Below are 17,426 nucleotides of genomic sequence, written 5' to 3'. Positions count from 1 at the left end.
ACACGGTCTATGCCTCATATTGATCAATCTATATGTCAAGGATAGAAGGACACTTGTCATACATTGTGAGGAGTCACAATTAGTAGTCACAAGGTGATGTTGGATCTAAACATTCTTGTAACTTGGGTAGTAATGATGTGTTGCTAGATACCGCTCATTACTTATGCTTCTAAATGGGTTTAGGAGCATTGCCAACGTTACAAGAACCTATAGGGTCACACACAAAGGGCAATTAGATAGAGATTAAGTTCATTTGATGAACCTAAATGATTAGGTTCATATGATGAACCAAATTGGAATAAGAGTAATCCAAATTAGGCTAATTGAGTTGGACTCAAGTTGGTTCATGTGTTAAGTGTGTCTAATTTGGACTTAGATTCATTTAATTAATTTAATTCAATGAATAGAGACTCATTAAATTAAAATTGACTTGAACCAATGGTTAGATTAGATCAACCAAGGGAAAGAAGTGGTCAAGTTTGACTTGACTTAAGTAGGAAGATGAAGAGTCAAGTTTTGACTTGACTTTGACTTGACCAATGCCACATCATCAAGGCTTCTTCATTTGGTCAAGTTTGACTTGACCAAATGCCACCACATGGAGGAGATCAAGATACTTGACTCTTGATATTCCATGGGGGTTACAAACCATTATGTGGCCGGCCACCTTTAGTGTGGATGAGATTGAATTTTTCATTCAAGGCATTCATTCCATCTTCTTCCTCTTGCTCTCAATTTTCTTCTCCCTCTCCTCTCTTGGCCGAACACTTCATAGGTGCTAGCACAACTTTTGTTTGGCCTCTCCATCTCTTGCTTGTGTGGATACACATAGAGAAGTGTCTACTTTGACACTTTCGAGATCCGGCGAACCGAGGACTAGCGGGATTGCGAAGGGCTTCGCATCAAGGGTAAAATTCCTTCTCCTTGTAGATCTAGTTTAGAACTAGTGTAAGAAACTTGTACTCGTAATGTTTTCGAAATTTTAATCTTCGCACGGATCCGGTGGCTGGGGTTTCGAGGTTTTCGCAACGCAAAAAGCGATTTTTGCGGTCCGAAAAACCCAACAATTAGGCCTTAGAGCCTACAATTATTGGCACTAGTGCTAGTTGGAGATTGTTAGTTAGAGCCCTAGAGCCAATCATTTGATGATTGTTGTATAGACTCGTTGTATCATATTCTTGTATATAAATAAAGGCATTTGTTTTTGGTTATTATATTTACTTGTAATGGTGCCAAATAACTAAGTATAATAGCGTCCTTGATTAGAAGGTTCTTACCTATATCAATCGATTGGTTAAATCGATAGTGAGATGATATAAGGAATGCTACTCTTAATCATTCCTAGTCGAGTATTAACATTCAGGGACAATGTTAATGCGACGAGACTAGCATGTAGGTCAACTCGATGACTTGATCTCACAAGTCATGGATATGGAGATATCAAGTTGATACATGGGTATGCATTAGTGAATGTATACTGAATGACTCGCCATGAGAAAGTATCATGGATCGTTATATGAGTCTCATATGCTTTCTCATGTGGCTATTAGTATGACTACTAGTCCTTGGACCTGAAGTCACCATGGTTCCCTGCATAAGAAGTTACGTACTTTGCCTTCGTCAAACGTCACCCGTAACTGGGTGGACTATAAAGGCGATTACACGATATGTAACAAATTATGCGGAGGGATGTGAGTGATGTAGATGGCATCTATCCCTCCTATATGACGGGAGTGACATCTATATTCTTGATAGAGTGAGACCACTAAGTGCATGGTCATGCCCAAATGAGTCAATATGAGATATTGAGCTCACTTGATTGAGTGAGTCTACTTGGAGTTCAAGATTTAGATTGATTAGAGGATGACACGGTCTATGCCTCATATTGATCAATCTATATGTCAAGGATAGAAGGACAATGTCATATATTGTAAGGAGTCACAATTAGTAGTCACAAGGTGATGTTGGATCTCAACATTCTTATAACTTGGGTATTAATGATGTGTTGCTAGATGTCGCTCATTACTTATGCTTCTAAATGGGTTTAGGAGCATTGCCAACATTACAAGAACCTATAGGGTCACACACAAAGGACAATTAGATGGAGATTAGGATCATTTGATGAACCTAAAGGATTAGGTTCATGTGATGAACCAAATTGGATTAAGAGTAATCCAAATTGTGCTAATTGAGTTGGACTCAATTTGGTTCATGTATTAAGTGAGTCTAATTTGGACTTAGACTCATTTAATTAATTTAATTCAATGAATAGAGATTCATTAAATTAAAATTTACTTGAACCAATGGTTAGATTAGATCAACCAAGGGAGAGAAGTGGTCAAGTTTGATTTGACTTAAGTAGGAAGATGAAGAGTCAAGTTTTGACTTGATTTTGACTTGACCAATGCCACATCATCAAGGCTTCTTCATTTGGTCAAGTTTGACTTGACCAAATGCCACCTCATGGGAGTCACCAAGAGTTGTGACTCTTGATATTCCATGGGGGTTACAAGCCTTGAAGTGGTCGGCCACTTAAAGATGAAATGGAGTGCATTTGTGTGTTAATTGATTTCATCTTCTTCCTCCTCTCAAGCTCTCATCTTCTTCTCCCTCTCCTCCACCACCTTGGCTGAAACTTCTAAGGGTGCTAGCACACCGTTTTAGTTGTTTTCTCCATCATTTGTTCATGTGGATACACATAGAGGAGTATCTACTTTGATACTCTCGAGATCCGGCGAACCTTGGACGAGCGGGATACGCGAAGGGCATCGCTTCAAGGGTAAACTCTTCTCCTTCATAGATCTTGTGTAGATCTAGGTTAGAAAACTCATACTCGAAGTTTTTACGAAATTTTATTCTTTGCACGGATCCGGTGGCGGGGAATTTTGGGGTTTCCGCAACGCAAAAAGTGGTTTTTGCGGCACCCGACAAACTAGGACACAGATTCCTTCTATAATCAACAACACACACTATAAGTAATATCATTTCCCAACTTATCGGGCATATTGATTTATCGAGCTAAACCTCACCCTTTGATAAGTCAAATAAATATATATTAAATATATGTGCTTGTTATTATATTAGGATTAAGAGCACACACTTCCATAATAACTAAGGTCTAGTTCTTTTATTGAGTCAATACAAAAAGAACTTACGTAAATGGTCCTACTCAATACACTTAGAGTCTACCAGTGTAATTTATTAGTCAAGATAAACTAATACTTAATTACACTACGACTATTCTAGTGGTTTGTTCCTTTCCATCTTAGTCGCGAGCAACTATTTATAATTTATAAAGAACCGACAACATGATCTTCTGAGTGTGACACCACAGACCTTGTTATCTACTTTATAAATTAATTGAACAATTACATTTAACAAATAAATGCAGATATTGACCAATGTGATTCTTTTATTTCAAAAATAATTGTTTACAAAAGCTAGGTTTTTAGTATACACTCCAACAATCTCCCACTTATACTAAAAGACTAAGCTGTCATATCTATTTTCATACATCTGATTCTCATCTCCTCCACATGCAGATCAAAAGCTTTTGCCAGAAGGGCCTTAGTGAAAGGATCTGCCGGGTTATCTGCCGATGCAATCTTGGCGACGACAACTTCTCCTCGCTTGACGATGTCTCGTATCAACTGCACCACTATTATCACAATAAATTGTGATGATTTTGGGCAAATTAGGAATCATATCTAAGTCCATTAGAAAGTTCCTGAGCCATACAGCTTCTTTAGCTGCCTCAGAGGCTGCCACATACTCAACTTCCATGGTTGAGTCCGTGACGCATTTCTGCTTAACACTCCTCCATGAAATGGCTCCACCTCCTAGAGTAAACACATAGCCTGACGTAGACCTACTATTGTCCCTATCTGATTGGAAGTTCGTATCCGTGTAACCCACAGGAAGTAAATCGTCTGCTTGGTAAACTAGCATATAATCTCTAGTCCTTATCAGGTACTTCAATATATGCTTTACAGCAGTCCAATGTCCTTCTCCAGGGTTACTCTGATATCTGCTAACCATGCCCACAGTAAAACAAATATCAGGTCTCGTACACAGCATTGCATACATTAGGCTTCCCACAACCGAAGCATAAGAAACTACCTTCATGTCCTCTATCTCCTTTGATGTCTTCGGAGACATCTCTTTAGATAAGACTACTCCATGCCTAAAAGATAAGAACCGTTTTTTGGAGTTATGCATGCTAAAACGAGCAAGGATTGTATCTATATATAAAGATTGGGATAGGCACAACATTCTTTTCTTGCAATCCCTTATAACTTTGATCCCAAGAATGTGTGCACATTCTCCTAAGTCCTTCATATCAAATTGTTTGGACAACCATACCCTTACGTCTGATAATACTTTGACATTGTTGCCAATTAACAAAATATCATCTACATATAGTACAAGAAATACCACCACGTTTTCGTTACACTTCTTGTATACACAAGACTCATCCGGACACTGAATAAATCCATATGGCTGGATTACTTCATTAAACCAGATGTTCCAAGATCTTGAAGCTTGCTTTAGTCCATAAATGGACCGATTCAGCTTGCACACTAAATGCACTTTACCTTTTTCAATGAATCCCTCTAGTTGCTTCATATGGATGTTTTCTTCAAGACTTCCATTAAGGAAAGCTCTCTTGACATCCATTTGCCAAATCTCATAATCCATATGAGTGGCAATGGATAAGAGTATCAGGAAGACTTAAGCATGGCTACCGGCGAAAAAGTCTCCTCATAATCGATTCCCTCTTTCTGAGTGTACCCTTTCGCAACAAGCCTTGCTTTGAAGGTTTCTACCTTCCCGTCTGTCCCTCTTTTCCTTTTGTAGATCTACTTACATCCAGCGGCTTTTACACCATCAGGTGGTTCTACAAGCTCCCAGACCTTATTAGAATACATAGATTCTATTTCTGAATTCATTGTCTTTTGCCAAGATACTGCATCTATATCTTGGAGTGCTTCGTCATATATCAGGGGATCAGGTTCATATTTACCCGGGATCAAGTCCGAAGACTCTCCCAAAAACATGAATCTCTCAGGTTACCTAACAACCCTCCCACTACGACGAGGCACTGTCTCTGGTTGTGTATCATGTGTGACACGTGTTGCAATTTCTTGTGATAATTCATCTTGTACTGTTGGTACTAAAGTAGACGTGTCATCTCTTATTTCTACTAGAACTATTTCACTCATGGGCTTATGGTTCATTACATAATCTTCTTCTAAAAATCGAGCATTGGTGCTAACAATGATCTTCTGATTTTTAGGATTATAAAACAAACCACCTTTCGTTCCCTTAGGATATCCCACAAACAGACAAACTTCTGTGTGTGATTCCAACTTGTCAGCATTTCCCTTCAGCACATGTGCTGGACTACCCCATATCCGGATATGATTCAGACTAGGCTTACGCTCATTCCATAATTCCATGGGAGTAGAAGGAACTATTTCAGAAGGTACCATATTCAGAATGTACACTATTATTTCCAGAGCATATCCCCAAAACGAATTTGGTAATTCTGAATAACTCATCATCGATCTAACCATTTCCATAAGAGTCCTATTTCTTCGTTCTACCACACCATTCTGTTAGCGTGTACTAGGTGCAGACAATTGGGATTGAATCCCGACATCTGATAAGTAATTCCTAAACTCTCCAAAGAGGTATTCGCCACCACGGTCAGACCGTAGTGTCTTGATACTTTTACCAAGATGTTTCTCCACATCAGCCCTATATTATTTGAACTTATCAAAGCATTCAGACTTGTGGAGCATCAGGTAAATGTATCTGTATCTTGAATAATCGTCTATAAAGTAGACGAAGTATTCATAATCACCCCTTGCCTGGATAGACATAGGACCACACAAATCAGAATGAACTAGTTCTAACGCATCTTTGGCTCTATACCCCTTGGCCTTAAAAGGTCTCTTGGTCATTTTACCTTCCAAGCAGGATTCACATGTTGGAAAGTTTTCCAACTCTAATGAACCCAAGAGTCCAGCGGCTACAAGCCTTTGAATCCTACTTAAGTTAATATGACCAAGTCTTAGATGCCAAAGATACATTTGGTTCATTTCCGAAGGTTCTTTTCTCTTATTAGAGTTAGAAGATGTGTTATTAATTTCCATATTTTGCTTTGTGGGAGATATTAGATTTAAAGTATATAAATTGTCAACTAATGCACCCGAACAGATAATCACCTTATTTCTCTTTATAACCACATTATTACTAAAAGCAACAGAATATCCATCCAAATACAGTTTAGAAACTGAAATTAAATTCTTTCTAAAACTGGGTACATAAAGACAATTTCTTAAAATCAAATTTCTATTCCTATCAAAAGATAAGTAGATGTCTCCCACTGCAACAGCCGTCACTTTAGTAGCATTGCCCATGTAGACAGTTATCTCTCCATCAAATAGTCGTCGGGTTCCCTGGAACCCCTGCAAAGAATTGCAGACATGATCAGTGGCTCCCGTATCTATACACCAGGTGCTGGTAGATAACACCGCTAAATATGTTTCAACTACTAGAGCATGAGATATACCTTTATTGTTCTGATTCCTACGAGGACAGTCCGCCTTCCAATGTCCTGACTGCTTGTAGATGAAGCACTTGCCCTTCGGCTTCTTCATTCCAGCCTTCTGTCCTTAAGGTTTATTCACTCTCTTTGCTGAAAAAAATCTGTTTCTTCTTCTTCTTGCCTTTCGGCTAAGAAGTAGAACCATTTTTAGTATAGTAAATCTGAGAACTTTGATGAAATATTTCTTTTGCTGCCTGTAGTTCTGTCAGAAGTTCTGCCAACGTATACTCTCTTTTGTTCATGTTATAGTTCAGGCGGAACTGCTAAAAACTTCTGGGTAGCGTTTGGAGGATTATAGCGACCTGGGTTTCCCCATCGATTCTCCTCCAAGAAATTGTATTTCGTTCAGATAGGTCATCATTTTGAGGATATGATCCCTTACGGGTGTTCCCTCAGACATGGTGGTTGTCATTAACTTTCTCATTACCTCTTGCCTAACAGTCCGACTCTGGTGCCCAAAGAGTTCTTTGAGATTGTTCATTATATCATAAGTTGTTGGTAAATCTTGATGCTGATGTTGCAATACAATTGACATTGAAGCCAAAATATAACACCATGCCATCTCATCTGCTTTTACCCATTTCCTATGATACTCAATCTCCTCTGGGGTAGAGTCACCGTTAGGTGCATCAAGGCAAGCCTCAATCAATACAAACTTATAGCTCTCGGCAGTAAGAACAATGTCCAGGTTCCTTTTCCAATCTATATAGTTGGGACCAGTAAGTTTGTTCTCTTTCAGTATAATGGTCAGTGGGTTGAAAGTCATTCTAAGAATCACAAAATAAATTTTGGTCAAGACTCTAAATTTAGAATAATATTGATTCCTCAAACAATACTATTTAAATTTACCAACACCTCAAAACACCATGAATATTGCATGCCACGTTAGTGTGGACGTATATAAATTCAACATTTGTAAGAGGAGAGAGTAATCCATTAATTTTATTATCTTGTCATCCTAACTTTATGACAAATAAAATTAATAGATGGTTTTCCTTTGGTCACACAAAACAATAGCAGTGACTCTGTTGGGGAGGATACTATTGAATGTGTCTAAGTGTATACCATTACTTGATACTTAGTCCATTAAATAGGATTGTGCCCCTTTAGTTGGAGAAGATCACATGCTCCTAAATAATTTCCTATAACCATCCATAAAGGAAGTTTGATCTAGTGATCTGCAACAAACCCATCCGTTGTGGAGGGAGGCACTTAGAGCCAACACGCAAGCTTGTTGCATCACTTACAAACCAGTAATAGAGACCATGGGATTTATTAAAGTCCCTCTCCCACTTAGTTATTTAAAATGAGGATTTTAACCTATACTAGCATACATCACATGCACATAAACATCACAGTAAATAAAAGTAATAAATTTGGAAATTAATTTTCCAACTATTATGGCATTTTCCATCACTGTCTTCAGTATGCTCCAACCCTAACTGCTGCCATCTTTAGCCACCGCCATCGGGTCAAGTTGTCGCATCTATCTTGCTTCTTATTCCGCTGCGCCTCTGGTCCTCCAATAGCACCACGCCTCGCAAAGATACGATCCATGATAAATATAGAATTTTACATATATCGATCCTATATTCCATAAAGGAATGTACATGTATTCTAAATCGAACAAAAAATAAAATTCTAAAAATAATACAGCTCCTGCTGTATTTGATACATACAATCATGCACACAAAATAATGCCCTTGACATGTCCAAGGTTCCAATCACACACAATATCTAAATGCCATAATATTAATTCCATTAAATATTAATTTTCAAAATTGGCTTCCATGACTACATAGTAAGGCAAATGGCCTTCTTGGATATGGGAGCAACCACCACCGCCTAGACAAAGCCTTTTAAGGAAAGCTAATATTTAATTTCCTTAAATAACTCTAGGTTAACCAAAAAGAACAATCGAATCACAAATTGGAAAAACTAATTCGAAATACTAGATCTAATGTCTATTATGTTTGGAATTCTTACAAATAGAAATAACTAGCATGATACGGAAAATAATTGCTAATCATACCTTCTCTTTGTAAACTAATGACCTCGAGATCTTCTGCCGTATTCCTCGCCTCGCCTTGGACGTCGTGTGGGCGACGATCCTCCAAGATGAACACCACCCAAAAGCTTTCTTCCTCTTTCTCTAAAATCCGACCACCACCACCACCAAGGAGAAAAGAGCAAAGGGAAAGGGAGAAGAGAGAGGGCCGACCACTAAGAGAAACTCCTCCAAGAGAATAAGAATTGTGTTTCATGAAGCCTCCTCACCTCTTCTTTTATAATACTTGCCCAAGGCAAATAAGGGAATAATTTTTACAAAAATTAAAATCTTCCTCTAGTTTTTCCTTTTCCCTTTTTATTTCCCTTTTCTTTCCTCTTGATTGAATCAATCACCAAAATAATTTGGAAGATGATTTATTTTTATTTTCTTTTTGACCGGCCACCTTGCTTGGGCACCAAGCAAGGTTGGCCGGCCCCCATAAAAGGAAAGAAATATAATAATTTTTTATAAAATTTTATAAGAAGAGATCCTCTTATAAAATTTTACAAGTTCTCTTCTAATTTCCTAAAGTAGGAGTTAAAAAAGGAAAATTCTAAAAATTAAAATCATGTTTTAAAATTTAAAACTTCTCTTATAAAATTTCCTTTTTTAACATGATGATAGAAAATTTAAATTTTAAAACTTATCTTCCTTTTTTTTCTTAAACCATAAGGATGGTTAAAAAAGGAAAGTTTTAAAACCTTTTAAACTTTCTTTTAAAACATGTGGCCTAATTCAAATAAGGAAAGTTTTAAAAATTAAAATCTCTCTTTTAAAACTTATTGTTTTCTACAAAGAGAAGATTTTAAAAATTCCAAACAACCATCCTTGTTTGATTACTGTAGCCGGCCCCTACTTGTTTGGTCACCAAATAATAGGGCCAGCCCCCATAGAAGAGGATGTGGTCGGCCCTTGCTTGGTCACCATGCATTGGACTGGCCCCCTTCTTGGACACCAAGATGGCCTTATATTTGGATGGACTTGAGGCTTTAATGAGGCTACGACAGGGACCTAGAGGAGAAATTGGTTTTGGCCTTCCGATGAACTTGAGTATCCCGTATTCGCCCCGAACACACAACTCAAGTTCATCGATAATAACTCATTCCACTAGAGAGTTATTATCGCACTATCGCACCAATCCCAAATTACATTATGGGCCCCTTCTTATCATGAGTGTGTTAGTCTCCCTGTGTTTAAGATAACGAATGTCCACTAATTAAGTAAGTTACTGACAACTCACTTAATTAATATCTAGCTCCAAGAGTAGTACCACTCAACCTAATTGTCATGTTGGACTAAGTCCACCTGCAGGGTTTAACATGACAATCCTTATGAGCTCCTCTTGGGGACATTCTCAACCTAGATAACTAGGACACAGATTTCTTCTATAATCAAAAACACACACTATAAGTAATATCATTTCCCAACTTATCGGGCATATTGATTTATCGAGCTAAACCTCACCCTTTGATAAGTCAAAGAAATAAATATTAAATATATGTGCTTGTTATTATATTAGGATTAAGAGCACACACTTCCATAATAACTAAGATTTAGTTCCTTCATTAAGTCAGTACAAAAAGAACTTACTTAAATGGTCCTACTCAATACACTTAGAGTCTACCAGTGTAATTTATTAGTCAAGATAAACTAATACTTAATTACACTACGACTATTCTAATGGTTTGTTCCTTTCCATCTTAGTCGCTAGCAACTATTTATAATTTATAAAGAACCGACAACATGATCTTCTGAGTGTGACACCACACACCATGTTATCTACTTTATAAATTAATTAAACAATTACATTTAACAAATAAATGCATATATTGACCAATGTGATTCTTTTATTTCAAAAATAAATGTTTACAAAAACTAGTCTTTTAGTATATACTCCAACAAGTTGGTCGCGGGATACCTTGCGTTTGTCGCGAGAAGAAGATGAACAGTGAGTCTTAATCGATTCATCAATCGATTGAATTAGTTTTAATCGATTGATGAATCAATTCATTTGAATCTCAATCGATACAAAGAAACAAAAACACAGGATGAACAGTGTTTTGAATTGATTGAATGATATCTTAATCAATTAAAAATGCGATGAACAGTATTTTTGAATCGATTGAATGATATCTTAATCGATTAAAAATGTGATGAATAGTGTTTTGATGAAGCATAGTGAAAAAAAAACCTGTTTAGTGCTTTGTTTTTTTTAACATGCATGAACAGTGGTTTAAAATTTAATTAAATATATTTATTAATTAATTAAATACATAAGGAAATGTATTATTAATTAATAAATACATATTTAATTAATTTTGGGTTCAATTAGTTGAAAATTGAATGAGACTAACTTGTCCAATCAAACTCAGGTCTGGCTTAAATTATTAGTTGATTTAAGTAGATCAGATTGATTCAATAATACCAAGATCTGGTTCAAATTATTTGTTGGTTTAAACCAGTCCAGTTTATTATTGAATTAATTGGGGTTGTTTTGATTACACAAGTTGGACTGATCAAATATGATCAGATTAGTTCTGTTGAGTCAGATATGATCAAAAAGATCAGATTTGTTCTAATGATTCAGACTTAATCCAAATGGATGAATCAAACAGACCTAAGTTTGATCAATGAGTCTGAGATTGAATCAAATGGGCTTAAACAATAACAGAACATAGGTAAAAAAATCCCTGTCAAATTAGATTAGTTATAATAAGGATAATAGACTAAACTTAAGATCCAGATTTCTGATCGACCGATACAATGTGTCAGTCACATGAGACTCCCCAAATAAAGAAAATTTGTTTTTCTTAATTACTTGTACATTCTGTATATATTTGTTCTATATGTGGGAATTGAATTTGACCCGTTTTTGTTACTAGTCTATTGGTTTTGTACTGACATCATGATTTTTAATTCCAAAACAATATACACAATGAATAATCACTATGAACGACAACATGAGCTATAGGAGGAGATCAAGAAGCTGGAATATGACCTGGATCATGGAGTCGGTAGGCTTATTGGTCGGCTCGATTGGTTGTTCTGGAATCTAGAGCAAGAAGGGTATCAAGTTCAGGACAAAGAAAGAAGATGGGCTCTGGTTTATTTATTGTCAGAACATCTAAGGCAGATAGCATTCCAACTTTGGGATGATTCTGAAGGACACATCTCATATTCAAAGATGTGCAGACAGTTACTTCATTTGGAATGGGATCCTAATGAATCTGAAGAGGATCCAGATCCCAAAGATATGTACCTCGAAGAATCTGAGGAGAATCTAGAAATGGATCCTCAAGATTTTGAGGAGGATCCAAATCTCGCAAAATCTGAGGATGATCCACGAATAAACCTCGAAGAATTTGAAGATGATTCAAAAATGGATCCTGAAGATTTTGAGGAGGATCCAGAGATGGATCCTAAGAAGGATGTAGAGATGGATCCCGAATAATCAGAGGAAGATCCTCAAGAGTGTCTAGAAGATCTAGAAATGGATTTGATGGATACATCTGAGGTTAATCCAGCAAACATAGAGTCTGGGATAAACGGGATACAATTGCCTACTGCTATAGCATTTATCCTAGTGGGAGTAGTGCTAGCTTATCTATGTAACTAGTGTTCTGTTTACTGTCGTTATGTACGAACAGTGTTAGCTCATTTAGTTTTTGAGTCATGTAACAATTTCTGTCATTATGTACGAACAGAGTTATGATAAATAAACAGTTATGTTATGTATTAACTAACTTACTCATGATTAGTTCATGTGAATATGATTAGTTCATATATCCATATGATTAGTTCATATGAAAAATAATTTGTTCATTTTAATAATGATTCATTCATTAGATGGGATATGTGTAATATAATTGATCAATATTGATTAGATTAGAACATACAAATGATGAGTGGAAATAAAGTTATCACTTGATTTTGTAAACTAATTTTAATTTACACTGAGCCAATAATTAATTACACATATATGAATTACACTGAAATAATAAATAATGTGTTTATTTATGTAGATTATGGCAACTAAAAACATCATAGTTGAACTCAATAAGGGAGAGAAATTATATGGGGATAACTACAAAATCTGGCACGTCAAGATACAATACGTTCTTGAGGAACAAGAAGTTCTAAAGGCTGTAAATCAATTCATAGAAGAACTAGCTAATGGTTCTATAGTACAACACAGACGTGACCTTGATGCCTATAAGGCATGGAAAAGGAAGGACTCCATTACTAAGGGAATATTGATTAATTCAATGGTGGATGACCTAGTATTTGAGTATGAGTCATTACCATCGGCTCATGTGGTCTGGATAGCCCTTAGAGAAAAGTACAATGGAGTAAGTCTCAGTAAGATCCGTCAGCTAACAACTAAGTTTGATAGCTATAAAAAATGCTCGAATGTTACCATGACTTAACATCTCAGGGAGATGGATAACATGATTCGAGAGCTTAATATTGTTGATCATGTGTTGACCGATGAACAACAGGTTTAGGCAGTTATCCATTCCCTTCCTAATTCTTGAGAAATTATAAAACAAAATCTGACTTATAGTGAAAGTATCAAGACTTTCACCGATGTCTTATGCCATGTTGAACTTCAGGCGGAGAGAATTGAATCCTCAAAGATTTCTGGTCAAGCTTTTGTAGCTGAAGGTTCTGTTTCCAAGAATAAGAAAAGATGGTTTAAGAAAGGAAAGGGAAAAAGAAAGGAGGCTAGTGTTGTTGATGTTAAAAACCAAATCAAGAAGAAAGGAAAGAAATATGGACAAAAACCTAGGAGTAAGTTGACCTGCTTCAACTGTGGCAAGAAGGGTCATTTTGCTTGGGATTGCATTGAGCCTAAAAAGGTAGATTCATATCTATCTTCTTTCCATGAGCATCATGTTGCAAGTACAGTGTTGTTAGCTAATTCGTATCCTTTGTGGATTATAGATTCAGGAGTAACGAACCACGTAGCACGTAATCAAGCTACATATGTGGAGTACCGTCAGGTACCAGCTGGCAACAAATGGATATACGTAGGAAATAATGAAATAATTGAAGTCAAAGGAATTGGCACTTGCAAGCTCAACTTACGTGGTGGGTGTACCCTGTTTCTACATGATGTCCTGTATGCTCCTGAGATTCGACGGAATCTGGTTTCCGTCATTTGTCTTCTTGATTTAGGTTATTGTGTAAATTTTTATAAACATTGTGTGGAACTTCGAATTAACTCTGTGATAATTGGGCATGGTCATGAAACAAATGATTTTATGGTTCTTGATATAGAACCAAATAATAATGATGGTTATTTTTCAAGCATTGCTCTTACTAGTAATGCTAATGTTAATGATGAAATTTGTCATGCTAGATTAGGATATATAGTATAAGAATGAATGAATAGATTAGCTAAGGAGGGCCTTTTAGGCACTCATACTAAGATTAACTTGTCTATATGTGACCATTGTCTTGCTGAAAAGACGACTAGGGAACCATTTGATAAGGCTATTAGGGTTGAATCACCATTGTAATTAATTCATTCGGATATTTTTGGTCCAATGAATATGAAGGCTAGAAATGGGAGTTCTTATTTTATTACATTTATTGGTGAGTTCACACGTTTTGGTCATGTGTATTTGATTTCTCACAAATCTGAAGCATTGGATTGCTTTATTCGTTACTTGAATGAAGTTGAGAATCAATTGGAAAGTAAGGTTAAAACCTTGCGCACTAACCATAGAGGTGAATATTTGTCTGATCAGTTCAAGACAATATGTAATGAGAAAGGGATTATTAAATAGCTAACTATCCCTAGAACTCCATAGTAAAATGGAGTTGTTGAAAGAAGAAATAGGACTCTTCTTGAAATGGTTAGGTCTATGATGGCGCAAGCTAATTTACCAATCTCCTATTAGGGAAATGCATTATTAGTTGCGGCCTATATATTTAACAAAGTGCCTTCAAAGTCAGTTCATCTACCCTACATGAACGTTAGACAGGCAAAAAGTCAGATTTGAGTAATCTGAGACCTTAGGGGTCAGCTATCTATGTTCATGATAAGACTCACGAACATGAAAAATTATGACCCAAAGATAAGAAGTGTATCTTTATAAGGTATTATGAGACTTCTAAGGGTTATGTTTTTATTGGTGAGCGACAAGATGGAACCATCTCTTAAATAGAGTCAAGAGATGCTACTTTGCTTGAAACTGAGTTCCCTACACGAGGTGAAGTATGATAAAATAATTCCTCTATATGAGATAGAGGAGGAGGATAATGTTCCATTATCAACAAATCAGGAGATGCCTGAATCTAGTCAACCTAGTGGGAGTAATTTGCCACTGAATGAGTCAGTTTCTCAACAGTCTAACCTATGAAGAAATAGTTGTCAGTTATTCCTCGGAGAAGGTTTGATATTGAGAATGAGGCATTGATGATTCTCCCAGTTGATGATGAGGAACCTCGAATAGTTGAGGAAGCTTTGAGAAGCTCAGTAAGAGAAAAATGGAAAATTACAATGGATGAGGAAATGGAGTTAATGAGAAAGAATCAGGTTTGGGATTTAGTCGATCTTCCTCCGGGTCGAAGGACTATTGGGAATAAGTGGATTCTCAAAATAAAGAGGAAAAAAGATGGATCGATTAATCGATACAAAGCTCGATTAGTTGCAAAAGAATATACCAAATGGAGGGTATTGACTTTGAAGAGACATTCTCCCCAGTTGTAAAGTTTGTGTCAATATGTGTCATCCTAGTTATAGTAACACAATTTGACATGGACTTACATCAGATGGATGTAAAAAATGGCTTTCCTTAATGGTAATCTTGATGAAGAAATCTATATGGTATAACCAGAAGGTTATGTTGTTGAAGGCCAAGAGAATAGAGTATGTAGACTTAGGAAGTCTATATATGGGCTAAAGCAAGCGTCAAGACAATGGAACATGATATTTAATGAAGTCATTTTGTCTTATGATTTCGAAATGAACAATGAGGATCATTGTGTTTACCTTAAAAAGGAAAAAAAGGAAAAAAAAAAAAAAGGAAAGTTTGTCATTTTATTATTATATGTTTATGATATGCTAATAGTTGGAAGCGACATAAAGTGTGTGATAGAAATCAAATCCTGGATTTCATTATAATTTTACATAATAGACATGGGAGAAGTAGAGTACATCTTAGGAGTGAAGATCATTAGAGATCATTCTAAAAGACTTTTGGGTTTATCTCAAGAAGCTTATATCACTAAAACGCTACAACGCTTCAATATGTCAAATTACAATATTGAACAGACACCTGTAGCGAAAGGTACTGTTTTGAGCAAAAGTATATATCCCAAGACTCCTGAGGAAATAACCGAAATGAAGAAAAAACCATATGTCAGGGCTATTGGTAGTTTAATGTACACTATGTTATGTATCGTATGATATAAGCTATGATGTTGGCTTAGTTAGTCGTTTCCAGTCAAACTCAGGATTGAGACACTGGAAAGCGGTGAAGAGGATATTCAGATATCTCAAAGGAACAGCGGATTATTGCGTCTATTTCCAAGGATCAGATATGAGCCTAAGTGGCTACAGAGATGCAGATTGGGCAGGGGACCTTTATGACATAAAATTCACATCTGGCTATGTCTTCTTGCTGAATAGTGGTGTCATCTCATGGAACAACAAGAAGAAGGCTTGTGTAGCCTTATCGACAATAGAAGCTAAGTATATGGCATGTGCAACGGCTGTGCAAGAGGTTGTCTGACTAAAAAGGTTCCTGAAGCATCTGAAGATTGCTAAGGACAGTGGGAGTCCTGTTACAGTGTACTAAGATAGTTAAGCTGTAATAGCTTTTTCGAAGGATCCTAAATATCACAGCAAGGACAAGCATATAGAAATTAAGTATAATTTTGTAAGAGATATTATTGACAAGAAAAAGATAATTCTTGAGTACATCTCTATACGAAATATGTTGGTTGATTACTAAGCCATTGACTTGTAAGGAACTAGATGCGCTAAACACACAAACGCGCAGCGGAAAATACTAGTTCCTCCAGAAGATCCATACGAAGGGAAAAAGAAATTACTACATATACTAAGCTTTCTAACATGATAGTATTATACCTTTGTAGCATGCTCACGGACTCCCGACAGCTCGGATCACAGCACGATCTCACGTTCGCGCCTCTACGGTATCCACACGAACAAGCGTTCGTTTGTCTCACAAACTCACAAGATGGAGATGAAACCACTTAAGGTTGTGCTAGCAACCTTGAGAAGGTTTCGGCCAAGAGGAGAGGAGAGGAAGAGGAAGAAGCCAAAAATGAAGAAGTTATGAAAAATGAGAATAAAAATGGCTTAAGTATTTTCATTCAATGAAAATACTTAATGATCATTAATTCCATTAATGAGCCTTAATGCTCATTCACTCTCTATTAAGGACCACATTTGAAAACTCCTCACTTTCAAAAACTCCTCATTTTCAAATCAATTTCGAAAATTGAATTAAATGAAATGATTCATTGAATTCAAAATTCAATGAATGCCTCCATTAAGTCTCACTTGAGTCTAACTCAAGTCTAATCCACTTGAGTCTAATTCAGGTCTAATTCAATTGAGTCTTTCTCAATTAATCCTCATATAACTCAAATTCAATGAATCACATTTCATTAATTTGAATTGACTCCTTGAGTCCAGTTTGAATTGGACTTAATCCAACAATTAGATCCACTTGAGTCTAACTCAATAAGTCCAATTCCAATGATTCATCATATGAACCCATCTTC

This window comes from Zingiber officinale, chromosome 2A (genome assembly GCF_018446385.1).
Source record: "Zingiber officinale cultivar Zhangliang chromosome 2A, Zo_v1.1, whole genome shotgun sequence".
Classification (NCBI taxonomy): domain Eukaryota; kingdom Viridiplantae; phylum Streptophyta; class Magnoliopsida; order Zingiberales; family Zingiberaceae; genus Zingiber; species Zingiber officinale.
The sequence above is the reverse complement of the archived record's forward strand: the minus strand, read 5'-3'. Positions refer to the sequence as shown.